The following is a 20,195-nucleotide window of genomic DNA, read 5'->3' as shown; positions in this document are numbered from 1 at the left end:
CCTAATGACTGGCAGCTTGTCTATATTGGTAGAGTCTCCCCCTAATGACTGGTAGCTTGTCTATATTGGTTGAGTCTCCCCTAATGAATGGCAGCTTGTCATATTGGTAGAGTCTCCCCCTAATGACTGGCAGCTTGTCTATATTGGTAGAGTCTCCCCCTAATTGGCAGCTTGTCTATATTGGTAGAGTCTCCCCCTAATGACTGGCATTGTCTATATTGGTTGAGTCTCCCCCCTAATGACTGGCAGCTTGTCTATATTGGTAGAGTCTCCCCCTAATGACTGGCAGCTTGTCTATATTGGAGTCTCCCCCTAATGACTGGCAGCTTGTCTATATTGGTAAGTCTCCCCTAATGACTGGCAGCTTGTCTATATTGGTAGAGTCTCCCCCCTAATACTGGCAGCTTGTCTATATTGGTAGAGTCTCCCCCTAATGACTGGCAGCTTGTCTATATTGGTAGAGTCTCCCCCTAATGACTGGCAGCTTGTCTTATTGGTAGAGTCTCCCCCTAATGACTGGCAGCTTGTCTATATTGGTAGAGTCTCCCCCCTAATGACTGGCAGCTTGTCTATATTGGTAGAGTCTCCCCCTAATGACTGGCAGCTTGTCTATATTGGTAGAGTCTCCCCCTAATGACTGGCAGCTTGTCTTATTGGTAGAGTCTCCCCCTAATGACTGGCAGCTTGTCTATATGGTAGTCTCCCCTAATGACTGGCAGCTTGTCTATTTGGTAGAGTCTCCCCCTAATGACTGGCAGCTTGTCTATATTGGTAGAGTCTCCCCCTAATGACTGGCAGCTTGTCTATATTGGTAGAGTCTCCCCCTAATGACTGGCAGCTTGTCTATATTGGTAGAGTCCCCCCCTAATGACTGGCAGCTTGTCTATATTGGTAGAGTCTCCCCCTAATGACCGGCAGCTTGTCTATTGGTAGAGTCTCCCCCTAATGACTGGCAGCTTGTCTATATTGGTAGAGTCTCCCCCCTAATGACTGGCAGCTTGTCTATATTGGTAGAGTCTCCCCCTAATGACTGGCAGCTTGTCTATATTGGTAGAGTCTCCCCCTAATGACTGGCAGCTTGTCTATATTGGTAGAGTCTCCCCCAATGACTGGCAGCTTGTCTATATGGTAGAGTCGCCCCCTAATGACTGGCAGCTTGTCTATATTGGTAGAGTCTCCCCCTAATGACTGGCAGCTTGTCTATATTGGTAGAGTCTCCCCTAATGACTGGCAGCTTGTCTATATTGGTAGAGTCCCCCCCTAATGACTGGCAGCTTGTCTATATTGGTAGAGTCTCCCCCTAATGACTGGCAGCTTGTCTATATTGGTAGAGTCTCCCCCTAATGACTGGCAGCTTGTCTATATTGGTAGAGTCTCCCCCTAATGACTGGCAGCTTGTCTATATTGGTAGAGTCTCCCCCCTAATGACTGGCAGCTTGTCTATATTGGTAGAGTCTCCCCCCTAATGACTGGCAGCTTGTCTATATTGGTAGAGTCTCCCCCTAATGACTGCAGCTTGTCTATATTGGTAGAGTCTCCCCCCTAATGACTGGCAGCTTGTCTATATTGGTAGAGTCTCCCCCCTAATGACTGGCAGCTTGTCTGTATTGTTAGAGTCTCCCCCCTAATGACTGGCAGCTTGTCTATATTGGTAGAGTCTCCCCCTAATGACTGGCAGCTTGTCTATATTGGTAGAGTCTCCCCCTAATGACTGGCAGCTTGTCTATATTGGTAGAGTCTCCCCCTAATGACTGGCAGCTTGTCTATATTGGTAGAGTCTCCCCCTAATGACTGGCAGCTTGTCTATATTGGTAGAGTCTCCCCCCTAATGACTGCAGCTTGTCTATATTGGTAGAGTCCTCCCCCTAATGACTGGCAGCTTGTCTATATTGGTAGAGCCTCCCCCTAATGACTGGCCAGCTTGTCTATATTGGTAGAGTCTCCCCCTAATGACTGGCAGCTTGTCTATATTGGTAGAGTCCTCCCCCTAATGAACTGGCAGGCTTGTCTATATTGGTAGAGTCTCCCCCTAATGACTGGCAGCTTGTCTATATTGGTAAGGTCTCCCCCTAATGACTGGCAGCTGTTCTATATTGGTAGAGTCTCACCCCTAATGACTGGCAGCTTGTCTATATTGGTAGAGTCTCCCCCCTAATGACTGGCAGCTTGTCTATATTGGTAAAAAAAAAGAAAAAGTCTCCCCCTAATGACTGGCAGCTTGTCTATATTGGTAGAGTCTCCCCCCTACATTTTAAAACATGCCTCAGGACGTTTCTTCTTCTAGCCAGACACATACCTCAATATTAATGAGATGCTTCCATCTGCTGAGACATGCCGCTGTTGCCACACACACACACACCACACACACACAACACACACACACACACCACACACACACCACACACCTCTCTCTCTCCTCTCCTTCCTCTACCTGTTTACAGTCGCAGTAGCCCCGGCGGTTCTGCCGCGCGGTTCCTGAAGAAACACCAGGGTCTGATTCTGTCGTCCGGATTCCGACAACACCGGTTATGATCCTAGTCCTTTACCGGGATAGCGCTCCTCAAACCCCGCTAACCTCGCTCCACCTCATACACACCGCTACCGGAGCTCCGTTTACGTCCACGGCTCCCTGGTAGAACCGGTCCCTCCCGCGGCTCTGGAATACAGTCGGTAAACGGTAGAATGAAGGAAGGAGAGGGAACGACGTCGGAGGAGGAAAGAGAGAAGGAAGAGGAGGTGAAAACAACGAACAGCGTAACGACTGAGAGGAGAGAAGAGTCCATGATGGTTGTCTTAGAGAAGTCTAGACATTTGTTTTTTCCTCGGTTCGGCTTTCTTTTCCTCCCTCTCAAATGTTGTCCGTAACCGGGAGAGAAAAACTCTAATCAGTTCACGCCACGTCTTCCCAGAAAACGCGCTCTCTTGATTCTGAACCTGTCTACATAGCGTGGGATTAGGATCGAGCGGGGACCGTGTGTGTGTGTGTGTGTGTTGTGAGTGAGAGAATACCGCGCTAGAAAGGAGTTTTTTTAAAGAGACGCGGATCGATGAACGAAACAGCGCGTTAAAACCGAGCCCGGTAGTTAACGAGATCACGAGTGACTCTCTCTCTTGCTGTGTGTTTTTATTTAACTAGGCAAGTCAGTTAAGAACAAATTATTATTTATAATGACGGCCTACACCAGCCGGTTGTGATACAGCTTGGAATCGAACCAGTGTCTGTAGTGACGCCTCTAGCACTGAGATGAAGTGCCTTAAACCGCTGTGCCACTCGGGGAGCCCCGTGTGTGTGTGTGTGTGTGTGTGTGTGTGTGTGTTGTGTGTGTGTGTGTGTGTTGTGGTGAATATCTATTGTGTGTGAGTGAGAGAGGAGAGATGCGAGAGAGGCGAGGAAGAGAGGGAGAGAGGAGAGAGAGTGTGTGTGTGTGTGTGTGTGTGTGTGTGTGTGTGTGTGTGTGTGTAAGTGTAATAGCCCTATTTGATGGGTCATAACTAGGTGGATATCCTACAGGGCTGTGATTATGATCATGACAATCAGAAGAACAAACAAAATAACATGATAATAATAATAACAACAACAACAATAATAATTCATTGAATCGACCAATATGGTAATTCACATTATACATCCCACACGTTAGCTACCTCTCGGCTCCTCACTGACAACAGCACCACCCTGTGGTCAAATCCCCACATTACACTAACTACACAGAATCATATGTGAGACAACAGCACCACCCTGTGGTCAAATCCCCACATTACACTAACAACACAGAATCATATGTGAGAAAACAGCACCACCCTGTGGTCAAATCCCCACATTACACTAACACACAGAATCATATGTGAGAAAACAGCACCACCCTGTGGTCAAATCCCCACATTACACTAACAACACAGAATCATATGTGAGACAACAGCACAGAAAGAAAAAAAAAATGTATGAAATTGTATGAAATGTATGCATTCACTACTGTAAGACACTCTGGATAAGAGTGTCTGCTAAATGACTAAAATGTAAAATGTAACACAGCACCACCCTGTGGTCAAATCCCCACATTACACTAACACACAGAATCATATCTGAGGCAACAGCACCACCCTGTGGTCAAATCCCCACATTACACTAACAACACATTAGCTTCCTCTCGGCTCCTCGTTGAAGACCTCGTCCTACATCGTAACGAGCTGGTAGAACTGTTAAAGAACATGAACCGGCAACTGAGTCTGTTTCAAGACGTACATTTCATAGATCTACGTTCGTTGATGGCATAATAATTGTAACATAAATGTGTTTTAAAACATGACACTTGCTACGGCATACGCTCTAGAATATCCTACCAAATGAAAGATAATGGAATATATTATTATAGCCTGCTATCCAGGCTGTATCACAACGGGCCGGGATTGGGAGTCCCACGGGGGCGGCGCACAATTGACCCGGCGTCGTCCGGGTTGGGCCGGTGTTAGGCGGTCATTGTAAATAAGAATTTGTTCTTAATTGACTTGCCTAGTTAAATAAAGGTTAAATAAATTAAAAAAAGTTTAACAAATAAACATAACCGGTTTAGTCTTCAATATTTTCCAGTTTCCTGGACCCACGTTCTGTCTAACGCTGGCTAAAAACATTTACAATGGAGAATAACTAGACAAACCAGGACAACAATACATCATAGTCTATATGGAGGATCAATAACTACACAACAATACATCATAGTCTATATGGAGGACCAATAACTACACAACAATACATCATAGTTTATATGGAGGATCAATAACTACACAACAATACATCATAGTCTATATAGAGGATCAATAACTACACAACAATACATCATAGTCTATATGGAGGATCAATAACTACACAACAATACATCATAGTCTATATGGAGGATCAATAACTACACAACAATACATCATAGTTTATATGGAGGATCAATAACTACACAACAATACATCATATTCTATATGGAGGACCAATAACTACACAACAATACATCATAGTCTATATGGAGGATCAATAACTACACAACAATACATCATAGTCTATATAGAGGATCAATAACTACACAACAATACATCATAGTTTATATGGAGGATCAATAACTACACAACAATACATCATAGTCTATATGGTGGATCAATAACTACACAACAATACATCATAGTCTATATGGAGGATCAATAACTACACAACAATACATCATAGTCTATATGGAGGATCAATAACTACACAACAATACATCATAGTCTATATGGTGGATCAATAACTACACAACAATACATCATAGTCTATATGGAGGATCAATAACTACACAACAATACATCATAGTCTATATGGAGGATCAATAACTACACAACAAATACATCATAGTCCTATATGGTGGATCAATAACTACACAACAATACATCATAGTCTATATGGAGGATCAATAACTACACAACAATACATCATAGTCTATATGGAGGATCAATAACTACACAGTAATACATCATAGTCTATATGGAGGATCAATAACTACACAACAATACATCATAGTCTATATGGAGGATCAATAACTACACAACAATACATCATAGTCTATATGGAGGATCAATAACTACACAGTAATACATCATAGTCTATATGGAGGATCAATAACTACACAACAATACATCATAGTCTATATGGAGGATCAATAACTACATTGATGTCTTCTCTTCTCTCTTTCTGTTTGTTTGTAGTTTCCAACTGTTTGAATTAGCAGGTGATATTATTAGCCTCTGATCTGTGTGTGTGACGAGAGAGAGAGAGAGAGAGACAGACAGAAAGAGAGACAGAAAGAGAGAGACACACACACATACACAGACAGACAGACAGACAGACAGACAGACAGACAGACAGACAGACAGACAGAAGAGTCCCCTCTGCAAGCTGGTCCTGGGGCTCTGTTCACAAACACAAACACACCCCACAGAGCCCCAGGACAGCAACACAATTAGACCCAACCAAACCATGAGATAACAAAAAGATAATTACTAGACACATTGGAAAGAGTTAACAAAAAAATAACAGAGCAAACTAGAATGCTATTTGTCCCTAATCAGAGAGTACACAGTGGCAGAATACCTGACCACTGTGACTGACCCAAACCTAAGGAAAGCTTTGACTATGTACAGACTCAGTGAGCATAGCCGTGCTATTGAGAAAGGCCGTCGTCGGCAGACATGGCTCTCAAGAGAAGACAGGCTATGTGCAACACTGCCCACAAAATGAGGTGGAAACTGAGCTGTACTTCCTAACCTCCTGCCAAATGTGCGACCAGTTAATTCATATTGTATGTTGTAGTCTGTCCAAGAGGGGAATCACACAATCACACTTGCTTTTGTTACTTCTAGGCTGGACTACTGCAATGCTCTACTTTCCGGCTACCCGGATAAAGCACTAAACAAACTTCAGTTAGTGCTAAATACGGCTGCTAGAATCCTGACTAGAACCAAAAAATTTGATCATATTACTCCAGTGCTAGCCTCCCTACACTGGCTTCCTGTTAAGGCAAGGGCTGATTTCAAGGTTTTACTGCTAACCTACAAAGCATTACATGGGCTTGCTCCTACCTATCTTTCCGATTGGTCCTGCCGTACATACCTACACGTACGCTACGGTCACAAGACGCAGGCCTCCTAATTGTCCCTAGAATTTCTAAGCAAACGGCTGGAGGTAGGGCTTTCTCCTATAGAGCTCAATTTTTTATGGAATAGTCTGCCTACCCATGTGAGAGAGACGCAGACTCAGTCTCAACCTTTAAGTCTTTACTGAAGACTTATCTCTTCAGTAGGTCCTATGATTAAGTGTAGTCTGGCCCAGGAGTGTGAAGGTGAACGGAAAGGCTGGAGCAACGAACCGCCCTTGCTGTCTCTGCCTTGCCGGTTCCCCTCTTTCCACTGGGATTCTCTGCCTCTAACCCTATTACAGGGGCTGAGTCACTGACTTACTTGTGTTCTTCCATGCCGTCCATGGGAGGGGTGCGTCACTTGAGTGGGTTGAGTCACTGACGTGGTCTTCCTGTCTGGGTTGGCGCCCCCCCTTGGGTTGTGCCATGGCGGAGATTTTTGTGGGCTATACTCGGCCTTGTCTTCGGACGGTAAAGTTGGTGGTTGTAGACATCCCTCTAGTGGTGTGGGGGCTGTGCTTTGGCAAAGTGGGTGGGGTTATATCCTGTCTGTTTGGCCCTGTCCGGGGGTATCATCGGATGGGGCCACAGTGTCTTCTGATCCCTCCTGTCTCAGCCTCCAGTATTTATGCTGCAGTAGTTTATGTGCCGGGGGGGCTAGGGTCAGTCTGTTTCATCTGGAGTATTTCTCTTGTCTTATCCGGTGTCCTGTGTGAATTTAAATATGCTCTCTCTAATTCTCTCTTTCTCTCTTTCTTTCTTTCTCTCAGAGGACCTGAGCCCTAGGACCATGCCTCGGGACTACCTGGCATGATGACTCCTTGCTGTCCCCAGTCCACCTGGCCATGCTGCTGCTCCAGTTTCAACTGTTCTGCCTGCGGCTACGGAACCCTGACCTGTTCACCGGACGTGCTTGTTGCACCCTCGACAACTACAATGATTATTATTATTTGACCATGCTGGTCATTTATGAACATTTTAACATCTTGACCATGTTCTGTTATAATATCCACCCGGCACAGCCAGAAGAGGACTGGCCACCCCTCATAGCCTGGTTCCTCTCTAGGTTTCTTCCTAGGTTTTTGGCCTTTCTAGGGAGTTTTTCCTAGGGAGTTTTTTCCTAGCCACCGTGCCTCTTTCACATGCATTGCTTGCTGTTTGGGGTTTTAGGCTGGGTTTCTGTACAGCACTTTGAGATTTCAGCTGATATACGAAGGGCTATATAAATCAATTTGATTTGATTTGATCCCCATATTGTTTTTATTTACTTTCTGCTCTTTTGCACACCAGTATTTCTGCTTGCACATCATCATCTGCTCATCTATCACTCCAGTATTAATTTGCTAAATTGTAATTACTTCGCTACTATGGCCTATTTATTGCCGTACCTCCTCATGCCATTTGCACACACTGTATATAGACTTTCTTCTTTTCTATTGTGTTATTGACTGTACGCTTGTTTATTCCATTTGTAACACTGTGTTGTTGTTTGTGTCGCACTGCTTTGCTTTATCTTGGCCAGGTCGCAGTTCTAAATGAGAACTTGTTCTTCACTGGCTTACCTGGTTAAATAAGATGAAATAAAATTAAAAATAGAAACATTTTTTTCTTTCCCAGAAAGGGGATGTAGCTCAGTGGTAGAGCGCATGCTTTGCATGTATGCGGTCCTGGGTTCAATCCCTAGCTTCTCCATTTAAAATTATTGCATTGACCCAACTCCTACTTTACAGGATGTTGAAATTCTAAGCAGGAAACAGAGATGTGCTAAATAATTTGGTCTTGTAATCTGAAGAACATGCGTCCAATCCCTGTTTGTACATTTATAGAACAGAAGAGGCATTGTTGCCAACTTTTATGGCGTCATTTTCAAAAACTGAAGTTCATGTGTTCGATCCCAGTCTGTACCTGGTTTAAGAATTGCTGCTATCATTTCATTGTAGTTTCAATGGAGTGGTGTATATAAAAAGTACATTGTATTGATATTGCATTTTATCTGCAAATGAAATGGGAAAGAAGCTCAGAGGGGGAGTGCATGCAAAATATGTATGAGGTCCTCGGTTCAATCCCAAGATTCTCCACTGAGTTTATTTGTGTGCCAAATTCACATTTACACAACTACTACTTTCCAGAATGTTAATGTATAATTTGTAGAGTAGAGTGGCATGGTGGCCAAGTGGTAAGGCGTCGGCCTCGTAAACCGAAGATCATGGGTTCAAGTCCTGTCCGTGCCTGTATTTAAGACATCTGATATCATGGACCTGTGCTTTACTTTGAGGACTTTCCAGAAAAAGCAAGTTGTATCAATATTGCAACACAGCTATTATAGTAAGGGGATGTATCTCTATGGTAGAGCCAGTACTTTACATGTATGCGGTCCAACGTTAATCCCCAACTTCTCTGTTGAGTGTATTTAGTTGTTAAATTATCTTTTGCACAACTCCCACTTTCCAGAATGTTGACATTCTAAGAAGGAAATAGATATGCTAAATCATCTGTTTCTGTAAACTGAAGCACATGGGTTCAATCCTTGTTCGACGTTTATGGAAGATAGCTGATATTATGGAAATGTACATTCATTAAAACAGTGTAAAGAAAAGGTAAATTGTATTGATATGACCACTGCGACCTGAATGCTCTAGTCGGCTGGCTCTCGCTACCTATTCGTCACCAGACCCACTGGCTCCAGGTCATCTATAAGTCTATGCTAGGTAAAGCTCCGCCTTATCTCAGCTCACTGGTCACGATAACAACACCCACCCAAAGCACACGCTCCAGCAGGTATATCTCACTGGTCATCCCCAAAGCCAACACCTCCTTTGGCCTCCTTTCCTTCCAGTTCTCTGCTGCCAATGACTGGAACAAATTGCAAAAATCGCTGAAGCTGGAGACTTATATATCCCTCACTAACTTTTAACATCAGCTATCTGAGCAGCTAACCGATCGCTGCAGCTGTACATAGCCCATCTGTAAATAGCCCACCCAATCTACCTACCTCATCCACATATTGCTTTTATTTACTTTCTGCTCTTTTGCACACCAGTATTTTTACTTGCACATCATCATCTGCTCATCTATCACTCCAGTGTTAATTTGCTAAATTGTAATTACTTCACTACTATGGCCTATTTATTATCTTACCTCCTCATGCCATTTGCACACACTGAATATAGACTTTCTTTTTTTCTATTGTGTTATTGACTGTACGCTTGTTTATTCCATTTGTAACTCTATGTTGTTGTTTGTGTCGCACTGCTTTGCTTTATCTTGGCCAGGTCGCAGTTCTAAATGAGAACTTGTTCTCCACTGGCTTACCTGGTTAAATAAAGATGAAAAAAAATAAATAAATAAAAATAAATAATAAATCCTTTACTAGAAAGGGGATGTAGCTCAGTGGTAGAGCGCATGCTTTGCATGTATGAGGTCCTGGGTTCAATCCCCAGCTTCTCCATTTAAAATTATTGCATTGACCCAACTCCTACTTTACAGAATGTTGACATTTTAAGCAGGAAACAGAGATGTGCTAAATAATTTGGTCTTGTAATCTGAAGAACATGCGTTCAATCCCTGTTTGTACATTTATAGAACAGAAGTGGCATTGTTGCCAACTTTTATGGCGTCATTTTCAAAAACTGAAGTTCATGGGTTCGATCCCAGTCTGTATCTGGTTTAAGAATTGCTGCTATCATTTCATTGTAGTTTCAATGGAGTGGTGTATATAAAAAGTACATTGTATTGATATTGCATTTTATCTGCAAATGAAATGGGATGGAAGCTCAGAGGGGGAGTGCATGCAAAATATGTATGAGGTCCTCGGTTCAATACCAAGATTCTCCACTGAGTTTATTTGTGTGCCAAATTCACATTTGAACAACTACTACTTTCCAGAATGTTGATGTATAATTTCTAGAGTAGAGTGGCATGGTGGCTAAGTGGTAAGGCGTTGGTCTCGTAAACCGAAGATCATGGGTTCAAGTCCCGTCCGTGCCTGTATGAAAGACATCTGATATCATGGACCTGTGCTCTTATTGGAGGACTTTCCAGAAAAAGCAACGAGTATCAGAATTGCAAGACAGCTAATATAGTAAGGGGATGTATCTCTATGGTAGATCCAGTACTTTACATGTATGCGGTCCAATGTTAATCCCCAACTTCTCTGTTGATTGTATTTAGTTGTTAAATTATCTTTTCCACAACTCCCACTTTCCAGAATGTTGACATTCTAAGAAGGAAATAGATATGCTAAATCATCTGTTTCTGTAAACTGAAGCACAAGGGTTCAATCCTTGTTCCACGTTTATGGAAGATAGCTGATATTATGGAAATGTACATTCATTAGAACAGGGTAAGAAAAGGTAAATTGTATTGATATGACCACTGCGACCTGAATTCTCTAGTCGGCTGGCCATCGCTACCTATTTGTCACCAGACCCACTGGCTCCAGGTCATCTATAAGTCTATGCTAGGTAAAACTCCGCCTTATCTCAGCTCACTGGTCACGATAACAACACCATCCCGTAGCACGCGCTACAGCAGGTATATCTCACTGGTCATCCCCAAAGCCAACACCTCTTTTGGCCGCCTTTCCTTCCAGTTCTCTGCTGCCAATGACTGGAACGAATTGCAAAAATCGCTGAAGCTGGAGACTTATATATCCCTCACTAACTTTTAACATCAGCTATCTGAGCAGCTAACCGATCGCTGCAGCTGTACATAGCCCATCTGTAAATAGCCCACCCAATCTACCTACCTCATCCACATATTGCTTTTATTTACTTTCTGCTCTTTTGCACACCAGTATTTTTACTTGCACATCATCATCTGCTCATCTATCACTCCAGTATTAATTTGCTAAATTGTAATTACTTCGCTACTATGGCCTATTAATTGCCTTACCTCCTCATGCCATTTGCACACACTGTATATAGATTTTCTTTTTTTCTATTGTGATATTGACTGTACGCTTGTTTATTCCATTTGTAACACTGTGTTGTTGTTTGTGTCGCACTGCTTTGCTTTATCTTGGCCAGGTCGCAGTTCTAAATGAGAACTTGTTCTCCACTGGCTTACCTGGTTAAATAAAGATGAAATAAAATTTTAAAAAAGAAACATTTTTTTCTTTCCAAGAAAGGGGATGTAGCTCAGTGGTAGAGCGCATGCTTTGCATGTATGAGGTCCTGGGTTCAATCCCCAGCTTCTCCATTTAAAATTGTTGCATTGAGCCAACTCCTACTTTACAGAATGTTGAAATTTTAAGCAGGAAACAGAGATGTGCTAAATAATTTGGTCTTGTAATCTGAAGAACATGCGTTCAATCCCTGTTTGTACATTTATAGAACAGAAGTGGCATTGTTGCCAACTTTTATGGCGTCATTTTCAAAAACTGAAGTTCATGGGTTCGATCCCAGTCTGTATCTGGTTTAAGAATTGCTGCTATCATTTTATTGTAGTTTCAATGGAGTGGTGTATATAAAAAGTACATTGTATTGATATTGCATTTTATCTGCAAATGAAATGGGATGGAAGCTCAGAGGGGGAGTGCATGCAAAATATGTATGAGGTCCTCGGTTCAATCCCAAGATTCTCCACTGAGTTTATTTGTGTGCCAAATTCACATTTACACAACTACTACTTTCCAGAATGTTAATGTATAATTTGTAGAGTAGAGTGGCATGGTGGCCAAGTGGTAAGGCGTCGGTCTCGTAAACCGAAGATCAAGGGTTCAAGTCCCGTCCGTGCCTGTATGAAAGACATCTGATATCATGGACCTGTGCTCTTATTGGAGGACTTTCCAGAAAAAGCAACGAGTATCAGTATTGCAAGACAGCTAATATAGTAAGGGGATGTATCTCTATGGTAGATCCAGTACTTCACATGTATGCGGTCCAATGTTAATCCCCAACTTCTCTGTTGATTGTATTTAGTTGTTAAATTATCTTTTCCACAACTCCCACTTTCCAGAATGTTGACATTCTAAGAAGGAAATAGATATGCTAAATCATCTGTTTCTGTAAACTGAAGCACATGGGTTCAATCCTTGTTCCACGTTTATGGAAGATAGCTGATATTATGGAAATGTACATTCATTAGAACAGGGTAAGAAAAGGTAAATTGTATTGATATGACCACTGCGACCTGAATGCTCTAGTCGGCTGGCCCTCGCTACCTATTCGTCACCAGACCCACTGGCTCCAGGTCATCTATTAGTCTATGCTAGGTAAAGCTCCGCCTTATCTCAGCTCACTGGTCACGATAACAATACCCACCCGTAGCACGCGCTCCAGCAGGTATATCTCACTGGTCATCCCCAAAGCCAACACCTCCTTTGGCCGCCTTTCCTTCCAGTTCTCTGCTGCCAATGACTGGAACGAATTGCAAAAATCGCTGAAGCTGGAGACTTATATTTCCCTCACTAACTTTTAACATCAGCTATCTGAGCAGCTAACCGATCGCTGCAGCGGTACATAGCCCATCTGTAAATAGCCCACCCAATCTACCTACCTCATCCACATATTGTTTTTATTTACTTTCTGCTCTTTTGCACACCAGAATTTCTACTTGCACATCATCATCTGCTCATCTATCACTCCAGTGTTAATGCTTCGCATGTATGAGGTCCTGGGTTCAATCCCCAGCTTCTCCATTTAAAATTATTGCATTGACCCAACTCCTACTTTACAGAATGTTGAAATTTTAAGCAGGAAACAGAGATGTGCTAAATAATTTAGTCTTGTAATCTGAAGAACATGCGTTCAATCCCTGTTTGTACATTCATAGAACAGACGTGGCATTGTTGCCAACTTTTATGGCGTCATTTTCAAAAACTGAAGTTCATGGGTTCGATCCCAGTCTGTACCTGGTTTAAGAATTGCTGCTATCATTTCATTGTAGTTTCAATGGAGTGGTGTATATAAAAAGTACATTGTATTGATATTGCATTTTATCTGCAAATGAAATGGGATGGAAGCTCAGAGGGGGAGTGCATGCAAAATACGTATGACGTCCTCGGTTCAATACCAAGATTCTCCACTGAGTTTATTTGTGTGCCAAATTCACATTTACAAAACTACTACTTTCCAGAATGTTGATGTATAACTTGTAGAGTAGAGTGGCATGGTGGCCAAGTGGTAAGGCGTCGGTCTCGTAAACCGAAGATCATGGGTTCAAATCCCGTCCGTGCCTGTATGAAAGACATCTGATATCATGGACAGGTGCTCTTATTGGAGGACTTTCCAGAAAAAGCAAGGTGTATCAATATTGCAACACAGCTATTATAGTAAGGGGATGTATCTCTATGGTCGATCCAGTACTTTACATGTATGCGGTCCAACGTTAATCCCCAACTTCTCTGTTGATTGTATTTAGTTGTTAAATTATCTTTTGCACAACTCCCACTTTCCAGAATGTTGACATTCTAAGAAGGAAATAGATATGCTAAATCATCTGTTTCTGTAAACTGAAGCACATTGGTTCAATCCTTGTTCCACGTTTATGGAAGATAGCTGATATTATGGAAATGTACATTCATTAGAACAGTGTAAAGAAAAGGTAAATTGTATTGATATGACCACTGCGACCTGTATGCTCTACTCGGCTGGCCCTCGCTACCTATTCGTCACCAGACCCACTGGCTCCAGGTCATCTATAAGTCTATGCTAGGTAAAGCTCCGCCTTATCTCAGCTCACTGGTCACGATAACAACACCGACCAGTAGCACGCGCTACAGCAGGTATATCTCACTGGTCATCCCCAAAGCCAACACCTCTTTTGGCCGCCTTTCCTTCCAGTTCTCTGCTGCCAATGACTGGAACGAATTGCAAAAATCGCTGAAGCTGGAGACTTATATTTCCCTCACTAACTTTAAACATCAGCTATCTGAGCAGCTAACCGATCGCTGCAGCTGTACATAGCCCATCTGTAAATAGCCCACCCAATCTACCTACCTCATCCACATATTGTTTTTATTTACTTTCTGCTCTTTTGCACACCAGTATTTTTACTTGCACATCATCATCTGCTCATCTATCACTCCAGTATTAATTTGCTAAATTGTAATTACTTCGCTACTATGGCCTATTTTTTGCCGTACCTCCTCAAGCCATTTGCACACACTGTATATAGACTTTCTTTTTTTCTATTGTGTTATTGACTGTACGCTTGTTTATTCCATTTGTAACTCTGTGTTGTTGTTTGTGTCGCACTGCTTTGCTTTATCTTGGCCAGGTCGCAGTTCTAAAGGAGAACTTGTTCTCCACTAGCTTACCTGGTTAAATAAAAATGAAATAAAATAAAAAAAATAAACATTTTTTTCTTTCCAAGAAAGGGGATGTAGCTCAGTGGTAGAGCGCATGCTTCGCATGTATGAAGTCCTGGGTTCAATCCCCAGCTTCTCCATTTAAAATTATTGCATTGACCCAACTCCTACTTTACAGAATGTTGAAATTTTAAGCAGGAAACAGAGATGTGCTAAATAATTTAGTCTTGTAATCTGAAGAACATGCGTTCAATCCCTGTTTGTACATTCATAGAACAGACGTGGCATTGTTGCCAACTTTTATGGCGTCATTTTCAAAAACTGAAGTTCATGGGTTCGATCCCAGTCTGTACCTGGTTTAAGAATTGCTGCTATCATTTCATTGTAGTTTCAATGGAGTTTTGTATATAAAAAGTACATTGTATTGATATTGCATTTTATCTGCAAATGAAATGGGATGGAAGCTCAGAGGGGGAGTGCATGCAAAATATGTATGAGGTCCTCGGTTCAATCCCAAGATTCTCCACTGAGTTTATTTGTGTGCCAAATTCACATTTACACAACTACTACTTTCCAGAATGTTGATGTAAAATTTGTAGAGTAGAGTAGAGTGGCATGGTGGCCAAGTGGTAAGGCGTCGGTCTTGTAAACCGAAGATCATGGGTTCAAATCCCGTCCGTGCCTGTATTAAAGACATCTGATATCATGGACCTGTGCTGTTATTGGAGGACTTTCCAGAAAAAGCAAGGTGTATCAATATTGCAACACAGCTATTATAGTAAGGGGATGTATCTCTATGGTAGATCCAGTACTTTACATGTATGCGGTCCAACGTTATTCCCCAACTTCTCTGTTGATTCTATTTAGTTGTTAAATTATCTTTTGCACAACTCCCACTTTCCAGAATGTTGACATTCTAAGAAGGAAATAGATATGCTAAATCATCTGTTTCTGTAAACTGAAGCACATTGGTTCAATCCTTGTTCCACGTTTATGGAAGATAGCTGATATTATGGAAATGTACATTCATTAGAACAGTGTAAAGAAAAGGTAAATTGTATTGAAATGACCACTGCGACCTGTATGCTCTAGTCGGCTGGCCCTCGCTACCTATTCGTCACCAGACCCACTGGCTCCAGGTCATCTATAAGTCTATGCTAGGTAAAGCTCCGCCTTATCTCAGCTCACTGGTCACGATAAAAACACCGACCCGTAGCACGCGCTACAGCAGGTATATCTCACTGGTCATCCCCAAAGCCAACACCTCTTTTGGCCGCCTTTCCTTCCAGTTCTCTGCTGCCAATGACTTGAACGAATTGCAAAAATCGCTGAAGCTGGAGACTTATATTTCCCTCACTAACTTTAAACATCAGCTATCTGAGCAGCTAACCGATCGCTGCAGCTGTACATAGCCCATCTGTAAATAGCCCACCCAATCTACCTACCTCATCCACATATTGTTTTTATTTACTTTCTGCTCTTTTGCACACCAGTATTTTTACTTGCACATCATCATCTGCTCATCTATCACTCCAGTATTAATTTGCTAAATTGTAATTACTTCGCTACTATGGCCTATTTTTTGCCGTACCTCCTCATGCCATTTGCACACACTGTATATAGACTTTCTTTTTTTCTAGTGTGTTATTGACTGTACGCTTGTTTATTCCATTTGTAACTCTATGTTGTTGTTTGTGTCGCACTGCTTTGCTTTATCTTGGCCAGGTCGCAGTTCTAAAGGAGAACTTGTTCTCCACTAGCTTACCTGGTTAAATTAAGATGAAATACAATAAAAGAAGAAACATTTTTTTATTTACAAGAAAGGGGATGTAGCTCAGTGGTAGAGCGCATGCTTTGCATGTATGAGGTCCTGGGTTCAATCCCCAGCTTCTCCATTGAAAATTATTGCATTGACCCAACTCCTACTTTACAGAATGTTGAAATTTTAAGCAGGAAACAGAGATGTGCTAAATAATTTAGTCTTGTAATCTGAAGAACATGCGTTCAATCCCTGTTTGTACATTTATAGAACAGAAGTGGCATTGTTGCCAACTTTTATGGCGTCATTTTCAAAAACTGAAGTTCATGGGTTCGATCCCAGTCTGTACCTGGTTTAAGAATTGCTGCTATCATTTCATTGTAGTTTCAATGGAGTGGTGTATATAAAAAGTACATTGTATTGATATTGCATTTTATCTGCAAATGAAATGGGATGGAAGCTCAGAGGGGGAGTGCATGCAAAATATGTATGAGGTCCTCGGTTCAATCCCAAGATTCTCCACTGAGTTTATTTGTGTGCCAAATTCACATTTACACAACTACTACTTTCCAGAATGTTGATGTATAACTTGTAGAGTAGAGTGGCATGGTGGCCAAGTGGTAAGGCGTCGGTCTCGTAAACCGAAGATCATGGGTTCAAATCCCGTCCGTGCCTGTATGAAAGACATCTGATATCATGGACAGGTGCTCTTATTGGAGGACTTTCCAGAAAAAGCAAGGTGTATCAATATTGCAACACAGCTATTATAGTAAGGGGATGTATCTCTATGGTCGATCCAGTACTTTACATGTATGCGGTCCAACGTTAATCCCCAACTTCTCTGTTGATTGTATTTAGTTGTTAAATTATCTTTTGCACAACTCCCACTTTCCAGAATGTTGACATTCTAAGAAGGAAATAGATATGCTAAATCATCTGTTTCTGTAAACTGAAGCACATTGGTTCAATCCTTGTTCCACGTTTATGGAAGATAGCTGATATTATGGAAATGTACATTCATTAGAACAGTGTAAAGAAAAGGTAAATTGTATTGATATGACCACTGCGACCTGTATGCTCTACTCGGCTGGCCCTCGCTACCTATTCGTCACCAGACCCACTGGCTCCAGGTCATCTATAAGTCTATGCTAGGTAAAGCTCCGCCTTATCTCAGCTCACTGGTCACGATAACAACACCGACCAGTAGCACGCGCTACAGCAGGTATATCTCACTGGTCATCCCCAAAGCCAACACCTCTTTTGGCCGCCTTTCCTTCCAGTTCTCTGCTGCCAATGACTGGAACGAATTGCAAAAATCGCTGAAGCTGGAGACTTATATTTCCCTCACTAACTTTAAACATCAGCTATCTGAGCAGCTAACCGATCGCTGCAGCTGTACATAGCCCATCTGTAAATAGCCCACCCAATCTACCTACCTCATCCACATATTGTTTTTATTTACTTTCTGCTCTTTTGCACACCAGTATTTTTACTTGCACATCATCATCTGCTCATCTATCACTCCAGTATTAATTTGCTAAATTGTAATTACTTCGCTACTATGGCCTATTTTTTGCCGTACCTCCTCAAGCCATTTGCACACACTGTATATAGACTTTCTTTTTTTCTATTGTGTTATTGACTGTACGCTTGTTTATTCCATTTGTAACTCTGTGTTGTTGTTTGTGTCGCACTGCTTTGCTTTATCTTGGCCAGGTCGCAGTTCTAAAGGAGAACTTGTTCTCCACTAGCTTACCTGGTTAAATAAAAATGAAATAAAATAAAAAAAATAAACATTTTTTTCTTTCCAAGAAAGGGGATGTAGCTCAGTGGTAGAGCGCATGCTTCGCATGTATGAAGTCCTGGGTTCAATCCCCAGCTTCTCCATTTAAAATTATTGCATTGACCCAACTCCTACTTTACAGAATGTTGAAATTTTAAGCAGGAAACAGAGATGTGCTAAATAATTTAGTCTTGTAATCTGAAGAACATGCGTTCAATCCCTGTTTGTACATTCATAGAACAGACGTGGCATTGTTGCCAACTTTTATGGCGTCATTTTCAAAAACTGAAGTTCATGGGTTCGATCCCAGTCTGTACCTGGTTTAAGAATTGCTGCTATCATTTCATTGTAGTTTCAATGGAGTTTTGTATATAAAAAGTACATTGTATTGATATTGCATTTTATCTGCAAATGAAATGGGATGGAAGCTCAGAGGGGGAGTGCATGCAAAATATGTATGAGGTCCTCGGTTCAATCCCAAGATTCTCCACTGAGTTTATTTGTGTGCCAAATTCACATTTACACAACTACTACTTTCCAGAATGTTGATGTAAAATTTGTAGAGTAGAGTGGCATGGTGGCCAAGTGGTAAGGCGTCGGTCTTGTAAACCGAAGATCATGGGTTCAAATCCCGTCCGTGCCTGTATTAAAGACATCTGATATCATGGACCTGTGCTGTTATTGGAGGACTTTCCAGAAAAAGCAAGGTGTATCAATATTGCAACACAGCTATTATAGTAAGGGGATGTATCTCTATGGTAGATCCAGTACTTTACATGTATGCGGTCCAACGTTATTCCCCAACTTCTCTGTTGATTCTATTTAGTTGTTAAATTATCTTTTGCACAACTCCCACTTTCCAGAATGTTGACATTCTAAGAAGGAAATAGATATGCTAAATCATCTGTTTCTGTAAACTGAAGCACATTGGTTCAATCCTTGTTCCACGTTTATGGAAGATAGCTGATATTATGGAAATGTACATTCATTAGAACAGTGTAAAGAAAAGGTAAATTGTATTGAAATGACCACTGCGACCTGTATGCTCTAGTCGGCTGGCCCTCGCTACCTATTCGTCACCAGACCCACTGGCTCCAGGTCATCTATAAGTCTATGCTAGGTAAAGCTCCGCCTTATCTCAGCTCACTGGTCACGATAAAAACACCGACCCGTAGCACGCGCTACAGCAGGTATATCTCACTGGTCATCCCCAAAGCCAACACCTCTTTTGGCCGCCTTTCCTTCCAGTTCTCTGCTGCCAATGACTTGAACGAATTGCAAAAATCGCTGAAGCTGGAGACTTATATTTCCCTCACTAACTTTAAACATCAGCTATCTGAGCAGCTAACCGATCGCTGCAGCTGTACATAGCCCATCTGTAAATAGCCCACCCAATCTACCTACCTCATCCACATATTGTTTTTATTTACTTTCTGCTCTTTTGCACACCAGTATTTTTACTTGCACATCATCATCTGCTCATCTATCACTCCAGTATTAATTTGCTAAATTGTAATTACTTCGCTACTATGGCCTATTTTTTGCCGTACCTCCTCATGCCATTTGCACACACTGTATATAGACTTTCTTTTTTTCTAGTGTGTTATTGACTGTACGCTTGTTTATTCCATTTGTAACTCTATGTTGTTGTTTGTGTCGCACTGCTTTGCTTTATCTTGGCCAGGTCGCAGTTCTAAAGGAGAACTTGTTCTCCACTAGCTTACCTGGTTAAATTAAGATGAAATACAA

At 41.8% G+C, this 20,195-nt stretch overlaps 13 non-coding genes across 13 annotated transcripts; all 13 read left to right on the top strand.

Moving 5' to 3' along the window:
* Positions 1 to 8,273: 8,273 nt before the first annotated feature.
* Positions 8,274 to 8,345, top strand: trnaa-ugc (transfer RNA alanine (anticodon UGC)). The gene has a single exon. It is a non-coding gene; the product is annotated as a tRNA-Ala (tRNA).
* A 467-nt stretch (positions 8,346 to 8,812) lies between these two features.
* Positions 8,813 to 8,884, top strand: trnat-cgu (transfer RNA threonine (anticodon CGU)). The gene has a single exon. It is a non-coding gene; the product is annotated as a tRNA-Thr (tRNA).
* Positions 8,885 to 10,029: 1,145 nt separating this feature from the next.
* Positions 10,030 to 10,101, top strand: trnaa-ugc (transfer RNA alanine (anticodon UGC)). Its single transcript has one exon. It is a non-coding gene; the product is annotated as a tRNA-Ala (tRNA).
* A 467-nt stretch (positions 10,102 to 10,568) lies between these two features.
* trnat-cgu (transfer RNA threonine (anticodon CGU)) lies at positions 10,569 to 10,640 on the top strand. Its single transcript has one exon. It is a non-coding gene; the product is annotated as a tRNA-Thr (tRNA).
* Positions 10,641 to 11,780: 1,140 nt separating this feature from the next.
* On the top strand, positions 11,781 to 11,852 carry trnaa-ugc (transfer RNA alanine (anticodon UGC)). Its single transcript has one exon. It is a non-coding gene; the product is annotated as a tRNA-Ala (tRNA).
* Positions 11,853 to 12,319: 467 nt separating this feature from the next.
* Positions 12,320 to 12,391, top strand: trnat-cgu (transfer RNA threonine (anticodon CGU)). The gene has a single exon. It is a non-coding gene; the product is annotated as a tRNA-Thr (tRNA).
* Positions 12,392 to 13,760: 1,369 nt separating this feature from the next.
* On the top strand, positions 13,761 to 13,832 carry trnat-cgu (transfer RNA threonine (anticodon CGU)). Its single transcript has one exon. It is a non-coding gene; the product is annotated as a tRNA-Thr (tRNA).
* Positions 13,833 to 14,972: 1,140 nt separating this feature from the next.
* trnaa-cgc (transfer RNA alanine (anticodon CGC)) lies at positions 14,973 to 15,044 on the top strand. Its single transcript has one exon. It is a non-coding gene; the product is annotated as a tRNA-Ala (tRNA).
* A 472-nt stretch (positions 15,045 to 15,516) lies between these two features.
* trnat-ugu (transfer RNA threonine (anticodon UGU)) lies at positions 15,517 to 15,588 on the top strand. Its single transcript has one exon. It is a non-coding gene; the product is annotated as a tRNA-Thr (tRNA).
* A 1,139-nt stretch (positions 15,589 to 16,727) lies between these two features.
* On the top strand, positions 16,728 to 16,799 carry trnaa-ugc (transfer RNA alanine (anticodon UGC)). The gene has a single exon. It is a non-coding gene; the product is annotated as a tRNA-Ala (tRNA).
* A 467-nt stretch (positions 16,800 to 17,266) lies between these two features.
* On the top strand, positions 17,267 to 17,338 carry trnat-cgu (transfer RNA threonine (anticodon CGU)). Its single transcript has one exon. It is a non-coding gene; the product is annotated as a tRNA-Thr (tRNA).
* Positions 17,339 to 18,478: 1,140 nt separating this feature from the next.
* trnaa-cgc (transfer RNA alanine (anticodon CGC)) lies at positions 18,479 to 18,550 on the top strand. The gene has a single exon. It is a non-coding gene; the product is annotated as a tRNA-Ala (tRNA).
* A 467-nt stretch (positions 18,551 to 19,017) lies between these two features.
* trnat-ugu (transfer RNA threonine (anticodon UGU)) lies at positions 19,018 to 19,089 on the top strand. Its single transcript has one exon. It is a non-coding gene; the product is annotated as a tRNA-Thr (tRNA).
* The last annotated feature ends 1,106 nt before the right edge of the window (positions 19,090 to 20,195 follow it).

Source organism: Salmo trutta, unplaced genomic scaffold (assembly GCF_901001165.1).
Source record: "Salmo trutta unplaced genomic scaffold, fSalTru1.1, whole genome shotgun sequence".
Taxonomy (NCBI): Eukaryota; Metazoa; Chordata; class Actinopteri; order Salmoniformes; family Salmonidae; genus Salmo; species Salmo trutta.
This window is presented reverse-complemented; position numbering and strand designations above follow the sequence as displayed.